The 16,233-nt window shown below is 39.9% G+C and overlaps 1 long non-coding RNA gene across 1 annotated transcript; it reads right to left on the bottom strand.

Moving 5' to 3' along the window:
• Positions 1-562: 562 nt before the first annotated feature.
• On the bottom strand, positions 563-5,447 carry LOC120966518 (uncharacterized). Its single transcript, XR_005760328.2, has 2 exons — positions 4,622-5,447; positions 563-4,478 (listed from the first exon to the last, which is right to left on the bottom strand). It is a non-coding gene; the product is annotated as an uncharacterized lncRNA (long non-coding RNA).
• Positions 5,448-16,233: the final 10,786 nt, after the last annotated feature.

A 16,233-nucleotide genomic window follows, 5' to 3' on the forward strand; every position in this document is an offset into this window, starting at 1 on the left:
ACTCGGCGAAGGTAAGGAGTCAGGTATAACACCTAAGTTTGATTGTGTTAAATCTTTTATGGATACCGATGCTTTTCGTGAATTTAGCACTAAATATGGACTTGACTCTGAGATAGTAGCTTCTTTCTGTGAATCATTTGCTACTCATGTTGATCTCCCTAAGGAGAAGTGGTTTAAATATCATCCTCCCATCTATTATGTAAAAGGTACTTTACGGGCTTTACGGGCTAACCAGAAAAAGTGAATTATGCTAGAAATTACCACAAAAATTAGAAACATCTAGCCATTTATTCAATAGAGTAAAAAATTACAGCCGTCCGATCTAAGCAAAGGAAAATTTATTACCCACCTTTGCCATTACATATCCTACCAATTTACTAACAAAACCTCTTCCCTAAGAAAACATCTCAGGTCCATATCCCTTCACGTTCCTAACTAAATATTAAAAAACTCATGCCTCTATCTCTTCACGTTTCTAACAGAATAGTAATTAATCATTTCCCTAAAAAAACACCTCACGTCCATATCTAAAAGGGAAATATGCTAGAAATTACCACAAAAATTAGAAACATCTAGCCATTTATTCAATAGAGTAAAAAATTACAGCCGTCCGATCTAAGCAAAGGAAATTTTATTACCCACCTTCGCCATTACATATCCTACCAATTCACTAAAAAAACCTCTTCCCTAAGAAAACATCTCAGGTCCATATCCCTTCACGTTCCTAACTGAATATTAAAAAATTCATGCCTCTATCTCTTCACGTTTCTAACTGAATAGTAATTAATCGTTTCCCTAAAAAAACACCTCACGTCCATATCTCTTCACGTTCTCCTCAGGTCCATATCTCTTCACGTTCTTGGATTGAGGATGCATCGTCGCGTTCGTTCCGTCGAAAGAAGTCGCCAAGACGTTCCGTCCAAAGAAGCCGCCAAGATGTTCCGCCGATCAAGATAGATCCGATCGTATCCGGCCAAAGCAAAGAAGCCGCCAAGATGTTCCGCCGATCAAGATCGATCCGATCGTAGCCGGCCAAAGCAAGATCGCATACCTAAGCCTACAAGTGTGCACGCACACGTACTGCACCCAGACAAATTCAATCAAGCAGCTTGCTTGTACGTGTGATGAATTGATCAAGCATGTTTAAAAACTAACTGCATATCAGCGCCATCGGCCACGAAGACATGCATCATGCACATGGCCAGCTGCTGTAGCTAGGCAACCTGTAGATACATATTCTAGCTAGCACATGTGTTCCTTTTGATTGATGTTTCAATTTTGGCTGTACCATGACCGTAAACCCTCTCTAAACCTTGCATTGCCTCAATGTTTCAGCCCTATGTTCTTCCCCCTCTCTGGTCTTGAATCAATGGATGCAAAGAAAAAAAGGACGACAAGCAGATATGGCTGGAAGGCACAGGCCGACCCCTCCGAGGTGGCTCACACAATGACAAGCAGCATGAGCCACAGCCAAATCCAAAGCTAACGTAGGTACTTGATCGATTCTCTCAGACCATCCAGGCCTAGCCTGGTCATTGCATGCATAGCCTTTTGTTTTCTGCTCTTCAACTCTTTTTTTGTTACCATAATTGTTCTATTCATTAATTGTTAACAAAACACACATAGAAGTTGATACTCGATTCCAAAATATACATAAGCATCATCTAGTTGATTCTTTTGTCACATGCATGGTACATGAAAGGAGAATATGCATCAGACAATAAAGTATTGGTTCCTGGCCATTAGTGTCCATGAACATCTCAGCCAATAGAATTTTGTACCCAAAATGTTGATTACTGTGCCTTTCTTAATCAAACTTCGAAATAGCTATTTTCTGGTCAACAATCACGGTTGTCCCATAACCATCTTCTAATCCTTTTGCACCCACACATATGTTAGTGCTCAAATCAGATAACTTTTAGTATCTACTACATAGGAATAGTAATTTCACAGTCACCTGACAAACATCAAAATTATAATTGACCTCTTTGCCTCAAGGTCTGCATGATGACATGGAGAAAACAAGCAGTGTTCGCTTGTGACACAATAAGCACTGTTTTCTTGATCTTAAACGTTGGTGGTTGTTGCTTCCTTTCTATTATCTAAGGTATCTTGATTGTCTGCTTATGAAGTACATAATATAGGCAGTTAAACTTTAATATAAAAACTACATAATTAATGCATCTCACTTCGTGGTTACACCCAAACTGCTAGAAACTAACAGCGATAAACCTTTTGGACTGAGGGTAAAGCATTCTTCATGTGATTCTGCCTGTCTCATTGTCAAAGTTCACACCATGCACATATACAATTGAAGGGAAGAATAAATTAGGTCCTGCAACTGATAAAGAATAGTCCACGGAACACCGTCAAGCAACCTTGGCTAAACTCTGAAACTCCTCTCCTACTAACGGCACCTCCCCGAAAAACTTCACAAACAAGTCCTTTAGTTTTTTTCCTCTATAAATTCGAAAGAATTTCTACAACTGAAGTTTTGGACCAGGCCAGTTCTAAAAATTTGGAGGATTGAACTATTACCCTCTCTTATTCTAAGAGATGTGCCCACTCAGCTGACCACCAGCCCGGTTTAATCGTCTTCACCATGACAGCAAACTTCAAACATCAGCGAGATTTATGTTCTTTTGCTAGAGTAAGTTATTCAAATTATGTAAGCAATTTTAAAGTTATCTATATAACTTTTTACATTACTTTTACATGGTTAAATTCTTTCAGTGGTGAGAAGATAGGGATCACTCTATGGGTAAAACTTTTTGGAAGTATGGTTAATGGAGGTTTTGCACAAACAAACGATCATCATTGTCACTACAAACTTTATCAAAAAAATAAAAGTTCAGAATTCTCATTATTGATTTATTTTGCATATGTTACTCATCTTAATATTTAATTCTGCAAATTCTATTGATATTTCTTCTTCCTTTCTCATATGTACTTAGATTTATTTCAGTCTCAAAGAATTAAAAAATATGCTTTTGTTTATAATAACAATAGATGTGAAAATCATAGTAAAAAAACAGTAGATATGAATAGGAGGCGTACTCAATTGAAGATGTACATTCGTAACATGTCTGCTCCGCCTAATCATTCCCGAAAATGAACACATCCTTATGATAGACCTGCACCTCTCCAACTCGGATTTTCACTTTTTTGCTCTTCATATTCAATGAATGACTACAAACATGAGGACAAACACTTGGTAGAAACAGCAAATAAATGAGATCAAAGAATTTGCTATCTAAAGAGTTGCTCAAACTATAATACAGAAAGGAATGAAGCTGCTAATAAACAAAAGAACTAATTTTTAAGGGGGGTTACACTATTAACCTACTAACTAGCAGCCACAATGGACTGTATGACTGTTGGAATCTCCATTGTACAACAGGACAAAATGGCCAGGATAGAAAAACTCGGTAGTGCTTTACACATATTCTGCTTCACAGCATCAAACATGGAGAGCCAGAACCGATTTCACTCAACTAATCATGCATTATCAATTTTATACTCTAATGTACCATTATCCATTGTCTATTTGGGAATTTACTACATAAGAGTGGTCCATGCACTCAGGCTAAGTGCATGTATACAGTACAATTATTAGTACAAACCAAAGGAATTGGTCAGATAGAAACAAAGACTTTTTTAAAAGAGCACGCGCCGCTACTTGCATACTTATGAAGTACCCCCCCTGTAAAGAAATATAAGTGTTTAGATCACTACTTTAATGATCTAAACACTCTCATATTTATTTACGGAGGGAGTAGGTGGGTGTTGGCTTGAACTTCCGCCGGGGTAGAGGCCATCTCTATCGCATTGCTAGATGGATGACACTGCCTTTTATACATTATATATAATCATAGGTACATGAAGGAAAAAAGTACACTGCAGACTACCTTCAAAATAATAACTCACTTACCTATGATAACAAGATATGACAGGACGGAGATGGTCAACTATTCCGGATAAGTACTGGAAAGATGCATCAACATTTTATGGAAATAGTTCAGTAATACCAAACATCAATCGACATTCTACATCATCTGATATTTTAAGCTTATTATATAGTCAAGCCAATGTTGAGAGCATCAGATCATCGTTATATTTCATATGTAGAATGCAATCAAACCTAATTTTACTACCTAGTTATTAAAATAAATTTGTCTTTGGGAAATATTAAAACTACAGCTAATCACAAATACACTATACACTAATCACAAACTGCGATTCCGGTCTCAGGCCCTGAAAAAAGTGGACGGCGCATAAACTAATTAACAATTTGCCTTAAGCTGCGTTGGGCATCCAGACTTACTACTATCTCATTTCAATAGCAGTCAATATATACCATTTGTCACTGTTAAGAAATACCTTAAAGTATATTGGTTCAGTCGTACAAAGACAGAAAAAGGAAAATGGAGAGGGGGGACCTGCAGGTGGAAGAATGCGATGCTGAAGCGGGGTTGTGGCTGTCGAGGATGAAGACGATGCGTTAGCGTGCTCGCTTGGGGACAACAACGACGCCTCCGGCCCGGCGCTCAGGGACGGAGATAACACACCCAGGATCCCCACAACCACAATCTGCAAGAGCTAAGGGGAACGAGATCCACACCTTCATCGCATCAATGGAAGCCAACGGCAACTGCGCCGTCGAGTTCGACGGGCTCGAATCCTCCCTCAGGCAGCTGACATCAGGGCCCTGCTACCCGCTGACGGCCCGGGAGATCGACGAGGCACGCGGGCAACCAAACTATGCGCAGTCCCAGCCACGAGGTGTGTGAGGACCACGAAGTATGAGAGGAGACCGAGGGGAGCTTCGAGGTGATCCTCACATATGCGATGCGGCGGACCCAGGCTGGCTCATCCTTTACATGGCCGGGAGCTCCCGAGAAGAAAAGAAGACTTTTTTCCCACGGTGTTCAAAGTTCAAGAGGACTTTTTTTGGAAATGGAGAAGACAAGAACACTCGAGAAAGGACAAAATGAAGGTTCATGTTGGTGGGAACCTGTAGCCACACTATGATTTTTTATGTACATGTAGCCACTCATGTGTTGATAGTCTGGATAGTTGTTAGATGGAACTTTGCTTAGGTGAAAAGATTAGCCAACAATGGTACTACTTACGGTGTAGTACGTGTTTAACTCAACTCAATCAAATGTCTATCAAACACCACTAAAAAAAGAAATGTCTATCAAACAAGAAAGTGCCACCACGAACCATTTTAGTATATAAATGTTGTATTAAAATTAAGACACTTATTTTGGGACCAGAGGAGTATATCAAATTCAAAAACTAAAAATATGTTCAATGTCAATTAAAAAGAGAAGGTGAGACATAATTGACTAATATTCCCTCCATTTCGTAATGTAGTGCGCCCGCGCTTTTCGAGATTCAAGTTTGACCATAATTTTAACCGACATGACCGACTGTGGTGGGAGCAAAAATTATACCATTGAATTAATTTAACAAATGTGGACGACTGCGGCGGAGAGCAAAAATAACAAGTTAATATGTCAATCTTATACATCAATAGCAAATATACATATGGAAAATGCTACATATATAAATTGCGCCCTAGGGATAATTGTGAAAAGTTAGAATATTATCCATAACAAGCAAGTACATGATTATATATTTATATATCGATGAGAAAACAAAATATACCTTGAAAAAACTATGTTTAAAAAATGCACATATGTGTGATTTGTGAATGCGCTCACATTTCATTCGATTTTTCTTTAGACCAATCAAATAATGTGTTCTACTGATAAAACTTTATAAAATTCTAGCCCGCACATCGGGCAGGCCACTTTACTAGTTGAAGTAAAACTAGTTGAACCTATTAAAGTTGAAGAAAAGACTATCACTTATGATGTTGATCCTATTGTTCCTACCGCTTATATTGAGAAACCACCTTTCCCAGTTAGAATAAAGGATCATGCTAAAGCTTCAACTGTGCTTCGCAAAAGTAATATTAGAACACCTACACCCCCTGAGCAAATTAAAGTTGAACCTAGTATTGCTATGGTTAAAGATATCTTGGTCGATAATATTGATAGGCATGTTATTTACTTCTGTGATGAAGCTGCTAGAAATTGCTAGACCCGATACTAAAAATAAACATAGACCTATTGTAGGCATGCCTGTTATTTCTGTTAAAATAGGAGATCATTGCTATCATGGCTTATGTGATATGGGTGCTAGTGTGAGTGCAATACCTCATTCTTTATATGAAGAAATTATGCATGATATTGCACCTGCTGAGTTAGAAGGTATTGATGTTACAATTAAGCTTGCCAATAGATATACTATTTCACCAGTTGGGATTGTTAGAGATGTTGAAGTCTTGTGTGGGAAAGTTAAATATCCTACTGATTTTCTTTTTCTTGGTTCCCCACAAGATGACTTTTGCCCCATTATATTTGGTAGACCCTTCTTGAATACTGTTAATGCTAAGATAGATTGCAAAAAGGATGTTATTACTATTGGTTTAGGGGATATGTCTCATGACTTTAATTTTGCTAAATTTCATAGACAACCCCATGATAAAGAATTGCCTAGTAAAGATGAAATTATTGGTCTTGCTTCTATTGTCATGCCTCCTAATGATCCTTTAGAACAATATCTGCTAGACCATGAAAATGATATGTTTATGAATGAAAGAAGGGAAATAGACGAAGTATTCTTTAAACAGGGACCTATTTTGAAACACAACTTGCTTGTTGAAATTCTAGGGGATCCTCCTCCACCCAAGGGTGATCCCTTGTTTGAGCTTAAACCATTACCAGATACTCTTAAATATGCTTATCTTGATGAAAAGAAGATATATCCGGTTATTATTAGTGCTAACCTTTCAGAGCAGGGAGAAGAGAAATTATTGAAAACTCTGAAGAAGCACCGTGCTGCTATTGGATATACTCTGGATGATCTTAAGGGCATTAGTCCCACTCTATGCCAGCACAAAATAAAATTGGAGAAAGACGCTAAAACGGTTGTTGATCACCAACGACGGTTAAATCCAAAGATGAAAGAAGTGGTAAGAAAAGAAATACTAAAGCTTCTGGAGGCAGGTATAATTTATCCTGATGCTGATAGTCAGTGGGTAAGTCCTGTTCATTGTGTCCCTAAGAAGGGAGGTATTACTGATGTTCCTAATGATAAAGATGAATTGATCCCACAAATAATTGTTACAGGTTATAGAATGGTAATTGACTTCCGCAAATTAAATAAAGCTACTAAAAAGGATCATTACCCTTTACCTTTTATTGATCAAATGCTAGAAAGATTATCCAAACATACACATTTTTGCTTTCTAGACGGTTATTCTGGTTTCTCTCAAATACCTGTGTCAAAAGAGGATCAAGAAAAGACCACTTTTACTTGCCCTTTCGGCACCTTTGCTTATAGACGTATGCCTTTTGGTTTATGCAATGCACCTGCTACCTTTCAAAGATGTAGGACTGCTATATTCTCTGACTTTTGTGAAAAGATTGTTGAGGTTTTCATGGATGATTTCTCTGTATATGGAACTTCTTTTGATGACTGCTTAAGCAACATTGATCGAGTTTTGCAGAGATGTGAAGAAACTAATCTTGTCTTGAATTGGGAGAAGTGTCACTTTATGGTTAATGAGGGTATTGTCTTGGGGCATAAAATTTCTGAAAGAGGTATTGAAGTTGATAAAGCCAAAGTTGATGCTATTGAAAAGATGCCGTGTCCTAAGGACATCAAAGGTATAAGAAGTTTCCTTGGTCATGCCAGTTTTTCTAGGAGGTTCATTAAAGACTTCTCAAAAATTTCTAGGCCTCTGACTAATATCTTACAAAAAAATGTTCCTTTTGTCTTTGATGATGATTGTGTAGAAGCATTTGAAATACTTAAGAAAGCCTTGATTTCTGCACCTATTGTTCAGCCACCTGATTGGAATTTACCCTTTGAAATTATGTGTGATGCTAGTGATTATGCTGTAGGTGCTGTTCTAGGACAAAGAGTTGATAAGAAATTAAATGTTATCCAATATGCTAGTAAAACTCTAGACAGTGCCCAGAGAAATTATGCTACTACTGAAAAGAATTTTTAGCATTTGTATTTGCTTGTGATAAGTTCAGACCTTATATTGTTGATTCTAAAGTAACAGTTCACACTGATCATGCTGCTATTAAATATCTTATGGAAAAGAAAGATGCTACACCTAGACTTATTAGATGGGTTCTCCTACTACAATAATTTGATGTGCATATTATTGATAGAAAGGGGGCTGAGAACCCCGTTGTAGACAACTTGTCTAGGTTAGAGAATGTTCTTGATGACCCACTACCTATTGATGATAGCTTTCCTGATGAACAATTAGCTATCATAAATGCTTCTCGTACTGCTCCATGGTATGCTGATTATGCTAATTACATTGTTGCTAAATTTATACCACCTAGTTTCACATAACAGCAAAAGAAAAAGTTTTTCTATGATTTAAGACATTATTTCTGGGATGACCCACATTTTTATAACGGAGTAGATGGTGTTATTAGACATTGTGTACCTGAGCATGGACAGGAACAGATCCTACGCAAGTGTCACTCCGAGGCTTATGGAGGACACCACGCTGGAGATAGAACTGCACATAAGGTATTGCAATCCGGTTTTTATTGGCCTACTCTGTTCAAAGATGCCCGTAAGTTTGTCTTGTCTTGTGAGGAATGTCAAAGAATTGGTAATATTAGTAGACGTCAAGAAATGCCTATGAACTATTCACTTGTTATTGAACCATTTGATGTTTGGGGCTTTGATTATATGGGACCGTTTCCTTCCTCTAATGGGTATACACATATTTTAGTTGCTTTTGATTACGTTACTAAGTGGGTAGAAGCTATTCCAACTAGTAGTGCTGATCATAACACCTCTATTAAGATGCTTAAAGAAGTTATTTTTCCGAGGTTTGGAGTCCCTAGATATTTAATGACTGATGGTGGTTCACATTTTATTCACGGTGCCTTTCGTAAAATGCTTGCTAAGTATGATGTTAATCATAGAATTGCATCTCCATACCACCCACAGTCTAGTGGTCAAGTAGAATTGAGCAATAGAGAGATTAAATTAATTTTGCAAAAGACTGTTAATAGATCTAGAAAGAATTGGTCCAAGAAACTTGATGATGCATTATGGGCCTATAGAACTGCATATAAAAATCCTATGGGTATGTCTCTGTATAGAATGGTTTATGGAAAAGCATGTCATTTACCTCTCGAACTAGAACATAAGGCATATTGGGCCATTAAAGAGCTCAATTATGATTTCAAACTTGCCGGTGAGAAGTGGCTATTTGACATTAGCTCACTTGATGAGTGGAGAACCCAGGCCTATGAGAATGCCAAACTGTTTAAAGAAAAAGTTAAAAGATGGCATGACAAAAGGATACAAAAGCGTGAGTTTAATGTAGGTGATTATGTTTTGCTATACAACTCTCGTTTAAGATTTTTTGCAGGAAAACTCCTCTCTAAATGGGAAGGTCCATACGTTATCGAGGAGGTCTATCGTTCCGGTGCCATAAAAATCAACAACTTCGAAGGCACAAATCCGAAGGTTGTGAACGGTCAAAGAATCAAACATTATATCTCAGGTAATCGCATAAATGTTGAAACCAATGTTATTGAAATCGTAACCCCGGAGGAATACATAAGGGACACTTTCCAGAATGTTTTAGACTCCGAAAATGAATAGGTATGTGGTACGGTAAGTAAACCGACTCCAAAACAGTTCTAATAGCAATTTTTCTCCGTTTTGGAATATTTAAGAAAATAGGAAAATAAGAAGTAGTCCGAAAGGGACACGAGGCATCCACGAGGGTGGAGGGCGCGCCCTACCCCCCTGGGCGCGCCCTCCTGCCTCGTGGGCACCTCGTGTGCTCTCCGGACTTTGTTTTCTTGCACGATACTTCTTTTGGTCGGTAAAAATTCATTATATAATCTCCCGAAGATTTTGACCATCATACCACGCAAATATCCTCTGTTTTTGTTTCGATCTGTTTCTGCAGCAGATCTAGAGCAAGATGTCATCTCAAGACTCCGACGGAGAGAGCTACGTCTCACATCTCATTGCTGACCCAAAGACCTATGGGGACCTATCTCCTTGTGGTCGAACTACGGATGACGAGGAGAATGCTCACTTGATGAGGAACGATGATTCAAGCTCAGAGGAGGAGGATGTGCATCTACCTCAACCTGGGGATATACACGTGAAATTCAAGAAATCAAGTCTCCCTAAGAGAGCTAACCGTTCTAAAAATCTATCTATTCCTTCTCGTTTTTGGCAGAAAAGCAAAGGAGATTTATGTGACAAGATCTTGAAGCTGGAATCGGAGGTCGATGATTTAAAGGAGGAAATTGCATGAGATGGAGTAGTTTTCAATGGTGAACATCACTATGTTGATCATATCTACTATATGATTCACGCTCGACCTTTCGGTCTCAGTGTTCCAAGGCCATATCTGCATATGCTAGGCTCGTCAAGTTTAACCCGAGTATTCTGCGTGTGCAAAACTGGCTTGCACCCGTTGTATGTCAACGTAGAGCTTATCACACCCGATCATCACGTGGTGTCTCGGCACGACAAACTGTCGCAATGGTGCATACTCAAGGAGAACACTTCTGGCGAAGCGGTTTCGCCGCGCCGAGCTCGGTGAACCAGATTCTCCCGACCCCGATGCGCCTGCGGAAGAGCAGGAGGCTCATTCCACGGGATCCCCTGAAAGCACAAAAGCAAATGATGGGGCGAACGAGGCAGGCCCGTCTTCTTCGAGGAAGCGTAAAAGGTGGGATGATGATTCGGGGTCCGAAGATGACGATTCGGGGGGACCTGGGGAATCTCTAGATCCAGTGGAAATCGTTTACGAAGGGGATGCACAAGGGTACAACTGGGAGGGGAATTAGGTTGGCTGCCAACTTCGCCTGCCTTTCTATCTGAGTTCTTCCCTCTTGATGCTTTCGAACGACTCCTAAATTTCACCAAATCCTTTTTTTCTTTCTTATTTGAAATCCAAATCAAAATGCCTCAACTTGATAAATTAACTTATTTCTCACAATTCTTCTGGTTATGTCTTCTCCTCTTTACTTTTTATATTCTCTTATTTAATAATAATAAAGGATAAAGGATAAAGGATAAACATCACATGCAATCAATATAAGTGATATGGTATGGTCATAATCATCTTGTGCCTTTGATCTCCATCTCCAAAGCACCATCATGATCACCATCGTCACCGGCTTGACACCTTGATCTCCATCGAAGCATCATTGTCGTCTCGCCAACTATTGCTTCTACAACTATCGCTACCGCTTAGTGATAAAGTAAAGCAATTACATGGCGATTGCATTTCATACAATAAAGCGACAACCATATGGCTCCTGCCAGTTCTCGATAACTGTTACAAAACATGATCATCTCATACAACAATTTATATATCATCACGTTTTGACCATATCACATCACAGCAAGCCCTGCAAAAACAAGTTAGACTGACCCAAAGACCTATGGGGACCTATCTCCTTGTGCTCGAACTACGGATGACGAGGAGAATGCTCACTTGATGAGGATCGATGATTCAAGCTCAGAGGAGGAGGATGTGCCTCTACCTCAACCTGGGGATATACACGTGAAATTCAAGAAATCAAGTCTCCCTAAGAGAGCTAACCGTTCTAAAAATTTATCTATTCCTTCTCGTTTTCGGCAGAAAAGAAAAGGAGATTTATGTGAAAAGATCTTGAAGCTGGAATCGAAGGTCGATGATTTAAAGGAGGAAATTGCTCTCCTCAACTACAATATGAAAAAGCTGAAGGCACAATTGTCATCATCACCACCATCTTCTTCACCACCAAAGGAGAACTGAGTATCGGGTATGGGCACTCCCCTTGGCAACTTCCAAGCTTGGGGGAGGTGCCCCGGTATCGTATCACCATCACACTCCTATCTTTACCCCTTTTTTTAGTTCGATCCTTTTGGTAATATCTTGATCTAGTAGAATAAAGTTTTAGTATGATCTAGTTTTGAGTTTTGCTTTATGATCCTTCTATGTAATCGAGTCCGTGAGCTATATATAATGAAGATTAGTTTTGAGTCAAGGGCTTGATTATCTTGCTATGATCTTGAGGGTATAAAAAATAAAAGAGAAGAAAAAGAGTAAAAAGAAATAAAGAGGTCATATTGATCTTATGAGGAGTAATGACTTCACATATAAAGAGTATGATGAATAAAAGTTGTTGAAAGTTGACAAACATAGTTTTGGTCATCGTTGCAATTAATAGGAAGTAATAAAGAAAGAGAGGTTCTCACATATAAATATACTATCTTGGACATCTTTTATGATTGTGAGCACTCATTAAAATATGACATGCTAAAAAGTTGATGTTGTATAAGGAAGACAACGTAATGGGTTATGTTTTCTTATATCCGAAATAAAGTATATTGTCATGGATCATCCAACATGTTGAGTTTGCCTTTCCCCCTCATGCTAGCCAAATTCTTTGCACCAAGTAGAGATACTACTTGTGCCTCTGAATATCCTTAAACCCAGTTTTGCCATGAGTGTCCACCATACCTACCTATGGATTGAGTAAAATCCTTCAAGTAAGTTGTCATTGTTGCATGCAATAAAAATTGCTCTCTAAATATGTATGATTTATTAATGTGGAGAAAATAAGCTTTATACGATCTTGTGATATGAAAGAAATAAAAGCGACAGACTACATAATAAAGGTCCCTATCACAAGTGGTAATATGAAGTGACGTTCTTTTGCATTAAGATCTCGTGCATCCAACCATATAAGCACATGACAACCTCTGCTTCCCTCTGCGAAGGGCCTATCTTTTATTTTTGTCTTATGCCTTATGCAAGAGTCATGGTGATCTTCACCTTTCCTTTTTACATTTTATCCTTTGGCAAGCGCATTGTGTTGGAAAGATCCTGATATATATATATATATCCAATTGGATGTAAGTTATCACGAACTATTATTGTTGACATTACCCTTGAGGTAAAAGGTTGGGAGGCAACACTATAAGCCCCTATCTTTCTCTGTGTCTGATTAAAACTTTATACCCATAAGTATTACGTGAGTGTTAGCAATTGTGAAAGACTAAATGATAGTTGAGTATGTGGACTTGTTGAAAAGCTCTTATATTGACTCTTTTTGATGTTATGATAAATTGTAATTGCTTCAATGACCAGGATCATAGTTTGTTAGTTTTCAATGAAATTTCTGATTCATACTTGACATTGTGAATATATTGTTACTTTAGCATAAGGAATCATATGATAATATATATATGTTGCTGTTATAAGAATGATCATGATGCCCTCATGTCCGTGTTTTATTTTATCGACACCTCTAAACATGTGGACATATTTTTCGATATCGGCTTCCGCTTGAGGACAAGCGAGGTCTAAGCTTGGGGGAGTTGATACGTCCATTTTGCATCATGCTTTTATATCAATATTTATTGCATTATGGGATGTTATTACACATTATGTCACAATACTTATGCCTATTCTCTCTTATTTTACAAGCTTTACATGAAGAGGGAGAATACCGGCAGTTGGAATTCTGGGCTGGAAAAGGAGCAAATATTAGAGACCTATTCTGCACAACTCCAAAAGTCCTGAAACTCCACGGAAGTCAGTTTTGGAATAAAAAAATATTGGGCAAAGAAAGCACCAGAGGGGGGCCACCCACCATCCACGAGGGTGGGGGCGCGCCCCCTGCTTCGTGGGCCCCCTTGTTGGGGAACGTAGTAATTTCAAAAATTTCCTACGCACACGCAAGATCATGGTGATGCATAGCAAGGAGAGGGGAGAGTGTTGTCCACGTACCCTCGTAGACCGAAAGCGGAAGTGTTAACACAACGCGGTTGATGTAGTCGTACGTCTTCACGATCCGACCGATCAAGTACCGAACGCACGGCACCTCCGAGTTCAGCACACGTTCAGCTCGATGACGTCCCTCGAACTCCGATCCAGCCGAGTGTTGAGGGAGAGTTTCGTCAGCACGACGGCGTGGTGATGATGATGATGTTCTACCGACGCAGGGCTTCGCCTAAGCACCACTACGATATTATCGAGGTGTAATATGGTGGAGGGGGGCACCGCACACGGCTAAGAGATCAATAGATCAATTGTTGTGTCTATGGGGTGCCCCCTGCCCCCGTATATAAAGGAGCAAGGGGGAGGCCGGCCGGCCCTTGTTGGCGCGCCAGGAGGAGGAGTCCTCCTCCTAGTAGGAGTAGGACTCCCCTCTTTCCTACTCCTACTAGGAGGGGGAAAGGAAGGGGGAGAGGGAGAAGGAAAGGGGGGCGCCGCCCCCCCTCTCCTAGTCCAATTCGAACCAGAGGTGGAGGAGGGGCGCGGCCCCTCCTGGCTGCCCCTCTCTCTCTCCACTAAGGCCCATAAGGCCAATTACTTCTCCCGGGGGGGTTCCGGTAACCCTCCGGCACTCCGGTTTTCTCCGAAATCACCCGGAACACTTCCGGTGTCCGAATATAGTCGTCCAATATATCAATCTTTATGTCTCGACCATTTCGGGACTCCTCGTCATGTCCGTGATCACATCCGGGACTCCGAACAACCTTCGGTACACCAAAACATATAAACTCATGTCATCGTAACGTTAAGCGTGCGGACCCTACGGGTTCGAGAACTATGTAGACATGACCGAGACACGTCTCCGATCAATAACCAATAGCGGAACCTAGATGCTCATATGGGCTCCTACATATTCTACGAAGATCTTTATCGGTCAGACCGCATAACAACATACGTTGTTCCCTTTGTCATCGGTATGTTACTTGCCCGAGATTCGATCGTCGGTATCTCAATACCTAGTTCAATCTCGTTACCGGCAAGTCTCTTTACTCGTTCCGTAATACATCATCTTGCAACAAACTCTTTAGTTGCAATGCTTGCAAGGCTTAAGTGATGTGCATTACCGAGAGGGCCCAGAGATACCTCTCCGACAATCGGAGTGACAAATCCTAATCTTGAAATACGCCAACCCAACAAGTACCTTCGGAGACACCTGTAGAGCACCTTTATAATCACCCAGTTATGTTGTGACGTTTGGTAGCACACAAAGTGTTCCTCCGATAAACGGGAGTTGCATAATCTCATAGTCATAGGAACATGTATAAGTCATGAAGAAAGCAATAGCAACATACTAAACGATCAAGTGCTAAGCTAACGGAATGGGTCAAGTCAATCACATCATTCTCCTAATAATGTGATCCCGTTAATCAAATGACAACTCATGTCTATGGCTAGGAAACATAACCATCTTTGATCAACGAGCTAGTCAAGTAGAGGCATACTAGTGACACTCTGTTTGTCTATGTATTCACACAAGTATTATGTTTCCGGTTAATACAATTCTAGCATGAATAATAAACATTTATCATGAAATAAGGAAATAAATAATAACTTTATTATTGCCTCTAGGGCATATTTCCTTCACCCCTGGCAGGCCTCCGGTACCCATCTTTTGCTATATGAAGTCTTTCGCCCTAGAAAAAATCAGAAGGAAGCTTTTGGGGACGAAGCGCCGCCGTCTCGAGGCGGAACCTGGGCAGAACCAATCTAGGGCTCCGGCGGAGCTGTTCTGCCGGGGAAACATCCCTCCGGGAGGGGGAAATCATCACCATCGATCCTCTGATCGGGAGGGGGTCAATCTCCATCAACATCTTCACCAGCACCATCTCCTCTCAAACCCTAGTTCATCTCTTGTATCCGATCTTTGTCTCAAAACCTCAGATTTGTACCTGTGGGTTGCTAGTAGTGTTGATTACTCCTTGTAGTTGATGCTAGTTGGTTTATTCGGTGGGAGATCATATGTTCAGATCCTTTATGCATATTAATACCCCTCTGATTATGAACATGAATATGATTTGTGAGTAGTTACGTTTGTTCCTGAGGACATGGGTGAAGTCTTGCTATAAGTAGTCATGTGAATTTGGTATTCGTTCGATAGTTTGATGAGATGTATGTTGTCTTTCCTCTAGTGGTGTTATGTGAACGTAGACTACATGACACTTCACCATTATTAGGGCCTAGGGGAAGGCATTGGGATGTAATAAGTAGATGATGGTTGCTAGAGTGATAGAAGCTTAAACCCTAGTTTATGCGTTGCTTCGTAAGGGGCTGATTTGGATCCATATGTTTCATGCTATGGTTAGGTTTACCTTAATACT

The sequence above is a fragment of the Aegilops tauschii genome, chromosome 6 (genome assembly GCF_002575655.3).
Source record: "Aegilops tauschii subsp. strangulata cultivar AL8/78 chromosome 6, Aet v6.0, whole genome shotgun sequence".
Classification (NCBI taxonomy): domain Eukaryota; kingdom Viridiplantae; phylum Streptophyta; class Magnoliopsida; order Poales; family Poaceae; genus Aegilops; species Aegilops tauschii.